This window comes from Oryctolagus cuniculus, chromosome 1 (genome assembly GCF_051225735.1).
Source record: "Oryctolagus cuniculus isolate XC-2025 breed Fujian yellow rabbit chromosome 1, ASM5122573v1, whole genome shotgun sequence".
Classification (NCBI taxonomy): domain Eukaryota; kingdom Metazoa; phylum Chordata; class Mammalia; order Lagomorpha; family Leporidae; genus Oryctolagus; species Oryctolagus cuniculus.
In genome coordinates, this window is record NC_142867.1 from 190666711 (window position 1) to 190680168 (window position 13458).

At 45.0% G+C, this 13458-nt stretch overlaps 1 protein-coding gene across 2 annotated transcripts in view; it reads left to right on the forward strand.

The window, feature by feature from the left end:
* TEK (TEK receptor tyrosine kinase) overlaps positions 1 to 13458 on the forward strand; it is a 129443-nt gene that overhangs the window by 48705 nt on the left and 67280 nt on the right. The gene's annotated exons all lie outside the window — the stretch shown is intronic.

Below are 13458 nucleotides of genomic sequence, written 5' to 3' on the forward strand. Positions count from 1 at the left end.
TCATGTATGAGAGCAAAACACTAAGGACCTAATCGCCTCTTAGCTAGTTCCCACCTCCCAACACTATTGCTTTGGGGATTAAGTTTCCAAATCAGGAACTTTGAAGGCCAGGTTCAAACCATAGTACCCTCTCCCAGGTTGAAGTGGATAGGAAAAGTCTATGAGGCTTGAGGGTATCCATGAGGGGGCAAAACTCATCTCTGGGTAGTCCCAACCCCTCTCCTGTGCTCTTCCCAACTTCTCAGCTGTTGTTTCTCAGTGTCTGTCTTCTTTCACTCTAGTTTCTACGAAGTCCCAGGATTCTCCAGATGCCAAACTGCCAAATGTCTGAGTGCTGCAAATTCCCTCTCACTAAGGAGTTGACTGATGACACTACTACCCTGGGCTGACAGAAAGGACCCTGGGTTCTGGCTTTTCCACTACCCTTGGTGTGACCATCTATCAGTCTCTTTTCTGTGAGCCTCAGGTGTCCTTCATAAAGTGTGAAGCTTGCCTTAGGCAGTCTCTAAAGTCCCTTCCAGTTCAACCAGTCCTTGATTTTGTGGAGCCGCATTTCTTCCACTTCACAGAATGGAGTTTGCCTGTGAATTCGCACGTACTTGCTAAGATGTCCAGAAAAGTCTCACTAACTGGACACTCTGCCTGTCTCTGGAAATAGTTTCCTGTCGGTTGACTGATACTAATTCTAATGAAAACATGTGTTATTTGGTCTGGATGGGAAATTCCTGGCGTTTGAATTAGGGAGAGGATGCCATTCCCTCCAGCAGACAGACAAGGGCCCTGTTTGGCTGGGAAGCAGAGACAGGAAGCGGGCATGCCCTTTGGGAAATTGGCTTGGCACAACTTGTGGGTAAAGTAGTTTGCTTTTAGAGAAACATAGTCCAGCCACATTCAGGATGCCCTTGTCTGACTCTCAACTCCCAGCTATACGATATTAACATTGCAAACATCCTTTATTTCCAGTCTCATACATCTTGGTATCTTCTCATTAATTGCACAATATCTTGGAAAGAACCTGGAGGATGAAGTTCCTGCTCTGAGACTTACTGTATAAAAGGATAATAGAAAACAAAGATTAAAATGTTGGAAGCATGCCTGGGAGCCTCATTCCTTCAGAGGAGAGAGGAAGGCAGAAAAGACACTGAAAACACACTAACATTGGGTTGACACACAGAAATGGTATCAATTGTCCTTGAGCTCCAACAAAAACTATTAATTCCAAGACAACTATTGTGGCACAGTGGATTACACCACTGCTTGTGATACCAGCATCCTAAAGCAGAGTGCAGGTTTGAATCCCAGCTATTCCACTTCTCACTCAGTTTCCTGCTAATGCACCTGGGAAGGCAGCAGATAATGGCCCAAGTACCTGGCTCCCTGCCACCCATGTGGGGGACCAGGATGGAGTTCCTGGCTCTGGGTTTCAGCCTGAACCACACCTGGCTTTGACAGGCATTTGTGGAATGAACCAGTGGATGTTCTCCCTCTCTCCCTCTACCTCATTTGTTGCCCTGCCTTTCAAATCAATCACTTAACAGAAAATAAGTTAATACCAACTTCAGGTCAATTTAAGAAAGAACAATTTAGAAGTGAGTCCTATTAAACACTCATTCTTTAAAAACTTGATCAGTAGTTATCCTATTAAGGAAGATTTTTCTTTCTGAATAAGTTTTTTTATCTCTTGTTTTGCCTGGATAATTGACTCTCCTTGAGCTCAAATATCCACAAACTCTTCTCACAGTCCAGTTAAGTCTGATTAATGTCGGCATTATGCTATCCCATAGCATCTTGTAATTCTCTCCCATTGTGCCTATTATGGTACCAATGCTATGTTTTTTAACTAGATGATTAATTTTCCAGGTCTGTCTTTCACATTTACTTTATAAGCTATGTGAGAGTTTAGATCTTATCTGTTTTATTCATCACTGTATTTCCAGAGCTGAGAATAATACCTAGTACATGGAAAGTATTATATAAATGTGCCAAGTAAATGAATAAATGGATATATGAATGGCTTAATAAGAGTGGTTTTTGAATAGAAGAGATTTTTTCCTTTTTTAAAGCTTTATTTATGCTGGCGCCGCGGCTCACTAGGCTAATCCTCCGCCTTGCGGCGCTGCACACAGGGTTCTAGTCCCGGTTGGGGCGCCGGATTCTGTCCCGGTTGCCCCTCTTCCAGGCCAGCTCTCTGCTGTGGCCAGGGAGTGCAGAGGAGGATGGCCCAAGTCCTTGGGCCCTGCACCCCATGGGAGATCAGGATAAGTACCTGGCTCCTGCCATCGGATCAGCATGGTGCGCCGGCCGCGGCAGCCATTGGAGGGTGAACCAACGGCAAAGGAAGACCTTTCTCCATCTCTCTCTCTCACTGTCCACTCTGCCTGTCAAAAAAAAAAAAAAAAAAAAGCTTTATTTAACAATTGGAGAGAGGAAAAGCTAGATCTTCCATCCACTGGTTCACTCCCCAAATGGCTGCATCTCCCAGAGCTGGGCTGGTCCAGAGGCAGAGCCAGGAGCTTTTACTGGTTCTCTCATGTGAGTGCAAGGGCCCAAGCACTTGGGCCATCTTCTGTTGCTTTCCCAGGCTCATTGGCAGGGAGCTGAATTGGAAGTGGAGCAGCCACGACTTGAACTGGCACCCTTATAGGATGCTGGCGCCACAGGCAGAGGCTTAACCTACTATACCACAGTGCTGGCCTCGATTTTTTTCCCTTTCCTAGACAACATTAAAAGAATAAAGTCCAAACAATTCCACAAATTATCCTGGATAGTTTTAGGGTGGTATTTGCTTCTTTGACTCATTGCCAGGACCTTGATTCCAGAAATACTTTTTGATCAAGGTCTCTTTGGTTCACTGCTGATCCTCTAATTTCTGCAATGTTTTTGGCCAAGGTAATGCTATCATTTCAGTTATTTAGAACTTGAAGATATCGACTTCTGTCACAGAGGTGAGATGACCATGAACTGAGAAATTTTAGAAGTATCTAATTCTGAATTTCCAAGAAACTGTATAGTTGTTCTGAAGATGTAATACATATTCCAAACCCATAGTGAAACACTCCACCCAACATTACAGTCTTGCTGTAATAAGAATCACAAGGGAATAGACTTACTATGCAATAATTGAACCTGCTCTTTCCTCCTGGCTTGCCAACCTTTCGAAGATTGGGGAGCTGTGTTAATCAGGACTTGACTACATGCAGCTGCTCTGGCTAGTTGGCGCAATCCTCTTATGCTGCACTGGAGTATATTTTCATTGATATTCTGGCTTGAACCTTCATTTTCTACATCTTAGAAAAAAAATTAAATTGACATGCTTTGAGTTTTTTTTATTTTTTAAATTTATTTTATTTTGTTTTTTGACAGGCAGAATTAGACAGTGAGGGAGAGAGACAGAGAAAGGTCTTCCTTTTTCCGTTGGTTCACCCCCCAAAGTGGCCACTATGGCCGGCGCGTTGCGGCCGGTGTGCTGTGCCGATCCGAGGCCAGGAGCCAGGTGCTTCTTCCTGGTCTCCCATGCAGGTGCAGGACCCAGGGACCTGGGCCGTCCTCCACTGCCCTCCCAGGCCACAGCAGAGAGCTGGCCTGGAAGAGAAGCAACCGGGACAGAATCCAGCGCCCTGACCAGGACTAGAACCCAGGGTGCGGGTGCTGCAGGCGGAGGATTAGCCTAGTGAGCCGCGGCGCTGGCTGAGTTTTTATAACTAAGAAAATTCATACTTTTATCCAAATGAAACACGGAGCCCTTTTTTTTTTTTTTTTAAAGTCTAACAGCTCTGGTTGGGGAGCCATAGACGTGTGTGTGTGTGTGTGTGTGTGTGTGTCTACAATTCATTCTGTTGATTTTTACCTCTCCCACTCATAGAAACTTCTAGAATATCTTTTCAGAAAATGGGAAGTAATGATTGTAAAACAGTTTGAAAAAATACAGCTGTATCTCTAATTTCTAACTCAATTTAGTTTCATTGTATGAGTGTTGATTCAGGTCCACAAAAATTTCTGATTATTTCTAAAGAAAATAGTTCCATGTATTAATTGATGGCTCATTATTCAAAGAAATATTGAGTAAGGAAAATCTAAATACAAAAGCAGTAGTTAAACAAGATTGAGATTTAGTAAGAAAATGTCACTGTGGTTAGGTGCTGTTGAGTACAATACTTGGAAAGTTTGAGTAGCAGTATATTTTTAGAACAGTGTTATGCTTCAATTGTGATTATCAATTTTTTAAAGATTTATTTATTTGAAAGGCAGAGTTACAGTCAGAGAGGGATAGATCTTCCATCTGTTGGTTCACTCCCCAAATGGCCGCAATGGCCAGAGATGTGCCAATCTAAGGCCAAGAGCTTCTTCCAGGTTTGCCACATGGGTTCAGGGGCTTAAGTACTTGGGCCACCTTCAGCACTGCTTTCCCAGGCATTAGCAGAGAGCTGGATCAGAAGTGGAGCAGCTGGGATTCGAACTGGTGTCCATATGGAATGCCATCGCCACAGGTGGAAGCTTAATGTACTACTCCACAGCGCCAGCCCCATTCATCAATTATTGTCAACTTGGCAGATGCCAATGCCACAGTGGCAATATTTACTTACAAATATGAATAAACTTTATGCAAACATTGAAAATGCTTAAAAGATCTTTGCTGAGGCAGGATAAGGTTAATTCAGCAAACATGTAAGGCATGTGAAATTTAATCTGCATCTTAATTATGGCAAACTCTTAGCTTTGGTAATAGAAATATAAATTAAACTACTTAATGAATTTGATCAGAGCCCCTATAGCTATGATTATGGTGAAAAACGCAATACCAGTCCCCAACATTACTTAGTGCTATAATGTAAGAAAAGGTGTTAGGCATGGGGACTGATAATGGTGCGAGCCCAGCATGGGATCTGTGCCTTGACAATTCTCCTAAAAAATCCCTGATGGATTCTTTGGGTGGCATCAGCCGTGCAGTTGCAGTTATGCCTTTCGTGGTGTCACCTCAGAACTCTGAAGAAGTCACAGGTCACAGCTGGATCCATGCGGTAGGGCCTCTTTATTCTTTTCGAAGTTAAATTTGTCTCCCTTCTCCCCACTTTTATTAAATTTTATTTTAACTTATTGATATTTTCAGCATAGTGGAATGATACCACATTCCATATTGTTGCCAAGAAGAGAAAAAGAATGCATCATCTGGATGCATTCCAAGGGACAAACTTGAAGTGAGTACAGGAACAAATAAGAGACGTGAGAACCACATACATTTCTTCAGCTTGTGATTCCCTTCCAAGTGCTCCTTTCAATGGCAAGGACAATGTTACTTTTTTACATTTAATTTTTACATATAGGTAATATTCAAGATGTTCAAAAATCAGTATATATACATGGATGGAGGGGAATCTTCCTCCTATAATTGTCCCTTTTCTACTCAGTTCTCCCTAATAAGTCATCCATGGTCCTAGTTTTGTGTGTCACCCTGGGTGGGGAACATCTGGCCAATGGGCCATATTAGGCCCATGAAATCATTCGGTCTGTCCCTGCCAAGGTAACCTCAGGTGGGACTCAAAATTCAATAAATCTATAGCAGGCTAATTTTTATATTGATGATCTTGTATGGCCCACAAATGATGTTATAAATATCCAAATGGCTCTTGGCAGAAAAAAGGTTCCCCACCCCTATGCAAGATCATTTGGGATATATGAGCAAATTCAAATCTAGATTTTTATTGTAAGAAAACTAAGCAGTGATTTTTTTAAGATCCATTTCAGGAAACTGGTAGTTAGTTTCCCTCTTACCCAAAGCTCACATGTAAATGGTGTTCCGAAGGACAGAGAGCTCCCAGGTGGCAGAGGGCTTCCCGTAACTTCCAGGCTGAGTAAGGGCAGAAAGTGCAGATACCTAGGGAGCATATTACCCTTCCATCACTGAAGGTAGGAGATAGCTGAGAGGAACAAGAGGAAAACTAGATCCATACCTAGAAACAACTTACAGATGGAGTGTGGTTGTCTTTTCAAGTTGATGGCATTTTCTGTTTCCTAAAATCATTAAATAAACCACAGCCAGAGCCAGTGCGATGAGCTCAGAGAGTCACTCAGTTGGCCCTGGAACTGGGACTGGATTAAACTGGAGCTGAAAGAATTACAGTGCTTCCTTCCTCTTGGTAACCTTTTCTAGAAAATACCCAGATTTAGTGAGTGCAAGAGGGAGGTGGGGTTCACTCAGATGCAGGGCTGGATCTGAGAGGTGGAGGTGGATGCTGGTGTTGTTTTTGGACGTTTTAAGTCCACTGCTAGATTTCCTAGTTCATATTTGTGGGGAGCAACTCGGACTGGACTAAGTTACTGGAATTAAGACTTATTCTATGCATCTGCTCTCCCACAATATGGCGCTGGGAGAGGAGAAAACAGCTTCTACGCAGCTGCCTCTTGCCAACTTGAGTGATGACCTCCAGGAGCTGATCCTGCTCCTGATTGGAGGAGAGCAGCGTACTCGGCGTGTGGGCAGCCGAGTTGGGATTGGCGAAAGAGGACTATAAAGGAGGAGAGAGACGGCATGCACCAGGAACATCTAAGGGGAACATCCATCTGAGGGAACACCTGTGCAGCCCCCGAGAGAGCCGGCCGGCGGTGTGCCGCTCCCCCGCGGAAGTGGGGAATGTGGCAGGGGGAACCGCCCTTCCACGGAGGTGGAAGGGACAGTAGCCAACCCGGGAAGAACCAGCAGCAAACCCGGGGAGGGCCGAGCAGACGAAAGAACAGCGCAGGGTCCTGTGTCGTTCCTCCATGAAGACGGGGAGCTACAATATTCTCTTGAAATATTTTTATATTCCTAACATCTGTGCCCTCTCCCAAGATCTCAGAAATGACTGATGAGGCTAGATGTAAGATAGATGTCTCACTGTCAGGCTTAGAAACCCATTCTGGGAAGATTCTCTTCTTCAATCCCATGAACATTGTGACAAAATGCAACTGTAACTCATGCTTACACTGACTTGGCTTTGAAATTCTTCTCCCTAGTTTATTAGATAAAGATGTAATTCATAGAATGATTGTCCTTAAAGCACTCTGCATTCAACACACATTGGTAATTATTATCAAAAACAAATTGTATGAGGAATTCATACCAGGCACAATGCTTGGCCTAAGTAAATGCTCAAAATAATGTCTGGTAAATGAATACTAGTTGACCCCAAATGGCCAGCAACCATTGACCACCTTTCTATGGCACCTTGTAAAAACTGTAACATTCGTCTGTTCCCTTGTAAGCTCAGTAATTATGGAAACATTCAATTAAATATAGGGTAGGAGTCAGATCCTAGAGTTAGGGGAGCACTTTCATATTCTCATTATTCTAGAATCAGGAGCCAAGTAGGTGGGTAGTCTTCCATCTGGCAAATATGGAATAAGTTTGCCCATCCAATAAATGCTTAATATGTTGAGGATTAGCAGGATATTTCTATATAAACCAGTTCCTTTGACCTTTATCCTCATGGTACTTACCATCCAGAAAAAGTAAAGATAACAAAATCATATTCTTTGGTTCCTTTCATAAAAAATCTTTATGAAATACAGTGAACCAGAAACAATTAGAGAAAAATGGGATAGAATATATGGGAATTATAGATATAGCAGGCAGAGATGCCTCTATGAACAAGGGACATTTATGCTGAGACCCAAAGGATGAGCAGAAGTGAGCCATACAGAGTAGAGAACAACGTTCCAGGGAGGGGGAATAGCACAAAGACTTTGAGGCAAGAAAGAGCAAGGTGTATCCAAGGACTAAAAGACCAATAAGTGATAGCATCCCAGCTCTGCCTGCAGTACCTGTGAAAGATGCAACAAGCTGCTCACTCTTGAACCTCTATTTCTTTGTATTTAAGGTTGAGATAATGATGCATAACTCACAGGGTTTCTGGGAAAATCGAATGGCATTAAATGAAATAATATGTAGTTTACTTGAATCATTTTACATCCACACAGAGAATTCTTATCACCCAGTAGGCTTGTATTTGCCAGGTTCCTAATCATTTTAGTTAGACTTAGGAGTCAACCATCACTGGGGCTGGAGAACATTTTCCATCTCTGATATTTCTGCTTTTAAAGAGGGGATGGAGTAGGCATAGGTTCCATTTTCTCATGTTAGAAACTTTAGAAACGGAAAAGGGGGGTGGGATAAAGTGAAAGGAAAGTATTTTCTTTAAATATGCTTCATCCTTTATGGACTAAATGTTAGAAGTAAAGCAGGATTCCATTCTTATGTTTCGGGAGGGGATGAAGTTTGGGACTAGGTGTTTTCAGGAAATGAGATAAACAAAATAATGGTCATCAAGTATTCAATGTGTAAGGCATGATACTTGACAAGTTTTATATTTTATTTAATCTTCACAGGAATCCTGAAAGATAGGTCTCATTAGCCTCATTTAAAAGATGGAGTAAATGAGGCTGATAGGGAAATAGAGAATTCACTTGGTCAGTGTCCCTTTCTTAATTTATTTTCGACCTATTTTGAAAGGCAGAGCATGAGAGAGAAGGGGCATAGGGAGGGGGAGAATAAGATTGCAGAAAGGGGAGAAGGATCTTCCATATGGCCGCAATAGCTAGGTCTGGCATAGACTGAAGCCAGGAGTCAGTCATACTTTGCTTGCCTCTAAGTATTCATCCTGTGCGCCAAGGACCTCAATAGACATTTTTCAAAAGAGGAAATCCAAATGGCCAACAGACACATGAAAAAATGTTCAAGATCACTAGCTATCAGGGAAATGCAAATCAAAACCACAATGAGGTTTCTCCTCACCCCTGTTAGAATGGCTCACATTCAGAAATCTACCAACAATAGATGCTGGCGAGGATGTGGGGGGAAAGGGACACTAACCCAATGTTGGTGGGAATGCAAACTGGTTAAGCCCACTATGGAAGTCAGTCTGGAGATTCCTCAGAAACCTGACTATAACCCTACCATACAACCCTGTGGGGAGCAATCCGGACTAGACTAAGTTACTCGAATTAGGACTTATTCTATGCATCTGCTCTCCCACAATATGGCGCTGGGAGAGAAGTAAACAGCTTCCGCACAGCTGCCTCCAGTTCAACCAATTAACTGTAGGACTTGCTCCTGATTGGAGAGCAGCGTACTCGGCGTGTGGGCAGCCGAGTTGGGATTGGCGGAGGAGGACTATAAAGGAGGAGAGAGACGGCATGCACCAGGAACATCTAAGGGGAACATCTAAGGGGAACACCTGTGCAGCCCCCGAGAGAGCCGGCCGGCGGTGTGCCGCTCCCCCGCGGAAGTGGGGAAAGTGGCCAGGGGGAACCGCCCTTCCACGGAGGTGGAAGGGACGGCAGCCAACCCGGGAAGAACCAGCAGCAAACCCGGGGAGGGCCGAGCAGACGAAAGAACAGCGCAGGGTCTTGTGTCGTTCCCCCACGAAGAGGGGGAGCGACATAATGGTGCCGTGACTCGGATATGAAGCCTGGGCAGGGTTTAGTGTCGTTCCCCCACGAAGACGGGGAGCGACATAATGGTGCCGTGACTCGGATATGAAGCCTAGGCAGGGTCCTGTGTCGTTCCTCCATGAAGAGGGGGAGCGACATAATGGTGCCGTGACTCGGATAGGAAACCTAGTTCGGATGGGAAACCTGGGACGGATAGAAAACTTAGGAGGGAAGAAACGGGAAGAAACGGGAAGAGCTGGGAAAATACCGGAGAGAGAGACTGGCAAACAGCCTAGGGAAAAGCCGGACGAAAAGGGTGCCGGAAGAAGCTATTGAAAGCCTAGGCATAGACTCGGATACGGACTACGGGGGGAAGCTGGGAGAAATCTCTAAGGTCGAAAGCGAAAGTGAAAGCTAGAACAAACAGGCTCGGACGCGGACTGTGGGGAGAGGCCAGGAGAAATGAGGGAGGAATATTGTTGGAAGAAAACTTAGGGAAACATACCGGGTAGAGAAAAGTGTTAGGGAAATTGAAGCCGCGGGGGGCAGGCCAAGGCGGACACGAAAGCCACTTTGGGATTCTCAAGTTAGCCCGGGAATAGGGGGCGAAAAGTTGAAACCAGAAGCTGAAACATGAGCCTGGTTGGGATCCGTCTGATTAGCCCGGGGAGCAAAGGACGGGAAGCCAAACCGTGGGGCGGAGACGTACGCTGGGTTGAATTCGCCAGGCTAGCCCGGGGAACTTAGATTGAATGCTAGTGGCGGACACGTAAGCTACGCTGTGTTACTCGCGGAAGCCGCCGCGTGCAGAGAGAGCACGGGGCGTGAATAGATAGGGAACGGGGCTGGCGTAGGCCGTGGTGCAGACGCGAAGGGCGTGGAGACCGCGGAGCGCGCGAAGCCAAGCCGCGCAAAGCCGGGAAGCTGCGCAGATGAGAGAGGCGCGGGCTGAAGCGGCTCAGCCGGAAAGCTGCCGAGAAGCAGCCTCGGGGCGGGCGCAGCCGGGAAGCCGCGGGGATAAGAATGAGAGCGGGAAGCCGCAGGGATAAGAGAAACAGAAGTTTTAGAAGTAAAGTGAGAGAAATAGGAATGCTGGAAGATAGAAGTGGAATGGGAGAAATAGGAATGCCCGGAGATAGAGAAATAGAAAGGCCTCCCCTCAACATGGCAATAAGAAAGCTTGGATTCGGTCTGCCCGATTAGTGAGGCGATGAGCACCTGGGCGGCTAGCAGCTTATGCGCCGCAGGTCACCGAAGACAGGCACGAATTAACATCAGTAAGGCTTCCCCACAATACAACCATTAGGAGGCTTGGATTCGGTCTGCCTAATTAAGGCGGTAAGCGCCAGCAAGCAGCTCAACCAGAGTATGAGCTGCAGGTCACCGAAGATAGGCACAAACCAACACTAATAAGTCTCCCCCACAATACGGCAATGAGAAGGCTTGGATTCGGTTTGCCTGATAGGTTTTGTAAACACCTGCAGGCAGTTCTAGCAGAGCAGAGTATGCGCTGCAGGGCACCGAACACAGGCACGCATCAGCGCCTAAAAACCTCCTCACAACATGGCGAAGAGAGGACCCGGATTCGGTTTGCCTGATAGGACTTGTAAGAGCCTGTGGCAACTCTAGCAAGTAGAGCAGAGTGTGTGCCGCGGGACACCGAAGACAGGCGCGTATCAACGCTAAAAAATAAAAAGAAAGGGGGATCTGTGGGGAGCAATCCGGACTAGACTAAGTTACTCGAATTAGGACTTATTCTATGCATCTGCTCTCCCACAATATGGCGCTGGGAGAGAAGTAAACAGCTTCCGCACAGCTGCCTCCAGTTCAACCAATTAACTGTAGGACTTGCTCCTGATTGGAGAGCAGCGTACTCGGCGTGTGGGCAGCCGAGTTGGGATTGGCGGAGGAGGACTATAAAGGAGGAGAGAGACGGCATGCACCAGGAACATCTAAGGGGAACACCTGTGCAGCCCCCGAGAGAGCCGGCCGGCGGTGTGCCGCTCCCCCGCGGAAGTGGGGAAAGTGGCCAGGGGGAACCGCCCTTCCACGGAGGTGGAAGGGACGGCAGCCAACCCGGGAAGAACCAGCAGCAAACCCGGGGAGGGCCGAGCAGACGAAAGAACAGCGCAGGGTCTTGTGTCATTCCCCCACGAAGAGGGGGAGCGACACAACCCAGTCATCCCACTCCTTGGAATTTACCCAAAGGAAATTAAATTGGCAAACAAAAAAAGCTGACTGCACATTAATGTTTATTGCAGCTCAATTCACAATAGCTAAGACCTGGAGCCAACCCAAATGCCCATCAACAGTAGACTGGATAAAGAAATTATGGGACATGTACTCTATAGAATACTATACAGCAGTCAAAAACAATGAAATCTGGTCATTTGCAACAAGATGGAGGAATCTGGAAAACATTATGCTGAGTGAATTCAGCCAGTCCCAAAGGGACAAATATCATATGTTCTCCCTGATCCGCAACAACTAACTGCACACCAAAGGGGAAACCTGTTGAAGTGAAATGGACACTATGAGAAACAGTGACTTGATCAGCCCTTGTCCTGACTGTTGATGTACAATGTAATACTTTATCCATTTTAGTATTTTTTTTGTTCTAGTACTATTGGTTGAACTCTGTAATTAACACACTATTATTCTTAGGTGTTTAAATTTTAATTGAAAAGTGATCCCTGTTAAATATAAGAGTTGGAATAAGAGAGGGAGGAGATGTACAATTTGGGACATGCTCAAGCAGACTTGCCCCAGATGGTGGAGTTAGAAATGTGCCAGGGGATTCCAATACAATCCCATCAAGGTGGCATGTACCAATGCCATGTCACTAGTCCAAGTGATCAATTTCAGTTCACAATTGATCACACTGATAGGTCTAAGAGTCAAAGGAATCACAAAAATAAGACTAGTGTCTGCTAATACTAACTGATAGAATCAAAAAGGGAGAGAACGATCCAGCATGGGAAGCGGGATACACAGCAGACTCATAGAATGGCAGATGTCCTAAATAGCACTCTGGCCTCAGAATCAGCCCTTAAGGCAGTCAGATCTGGCTGAAAAGCCCATGAGAATATTTTAGGCATGGAAAGCCAAGACACTCTGGCAAAAAAAAGGGGGGGGCAGCTAAATGAAAGATCTCTGCAAGTGAGATCCCAGTGGAACGAACGGGTCATCAAAGAAGGAGGTACCTTTCTCTGAAGGGAGGAGGGAACTTCCACTTTATGACCCTGTCAGAATAAGATCAAAGTCAGCGAACCCAAAAGGCTTCCATAGCCCTGGCAACTCATGACTAGAGCCTAGGGAGATTACTGACGCCATAAACAAGAGTATCAAATTGTTAAGTCAACAACAGGAGTCACTGTGTACTTACTCCTCATGTGGGATCTGTCCTTCATGTGTTTTCCAATGTGAAGTAATGCTATAACTAGTACTGAAACAGTATTGTTACACTTTGTGTTTCTGTGTGGGTGCAAACTGATGAAATCTTTACTTAATATATACTGAATAGATCTTCTGTATATGAAGATAATTGAAAATGAATCTTGATGTGAATGGAATGGGAGAGGGAGCAGGAAATGGGAGGGGTACAGATGGGAGAGAAGTTATGGGGGGGAAGCCATTGTAATCCATAAACTGTACCTTGGAAATTTATATTTACTAAATAAAAGTTAAAAGTATTCATCCTGGCCTAGCACATGTGTGGCTGGGGCCCTAGTACTTGGGCTGTCTTCCACTGTATTCCTAGATGCATTGACACGAAGCTGGATTGGAAGCAGGGCATCTAAGACTCGAACTGGCACTCCAATGTGGAATGCTGACATCACAAGTGGTGGCTTAACCCACTGTGCCATAATACCAAACCCACTGTCCCTCTCTTGTTTTGAGGAATTTAACAGATAATTGGGCAATTATTTGAAAATGAGTCTATAAATTTAGCATAAACTTATATAATTGATACATTTCTTTAGAATACTGTGGTAGTACCACATTGGCATCAATTAATTAATAACAGATAATGACAATTATAATGAATAGTAA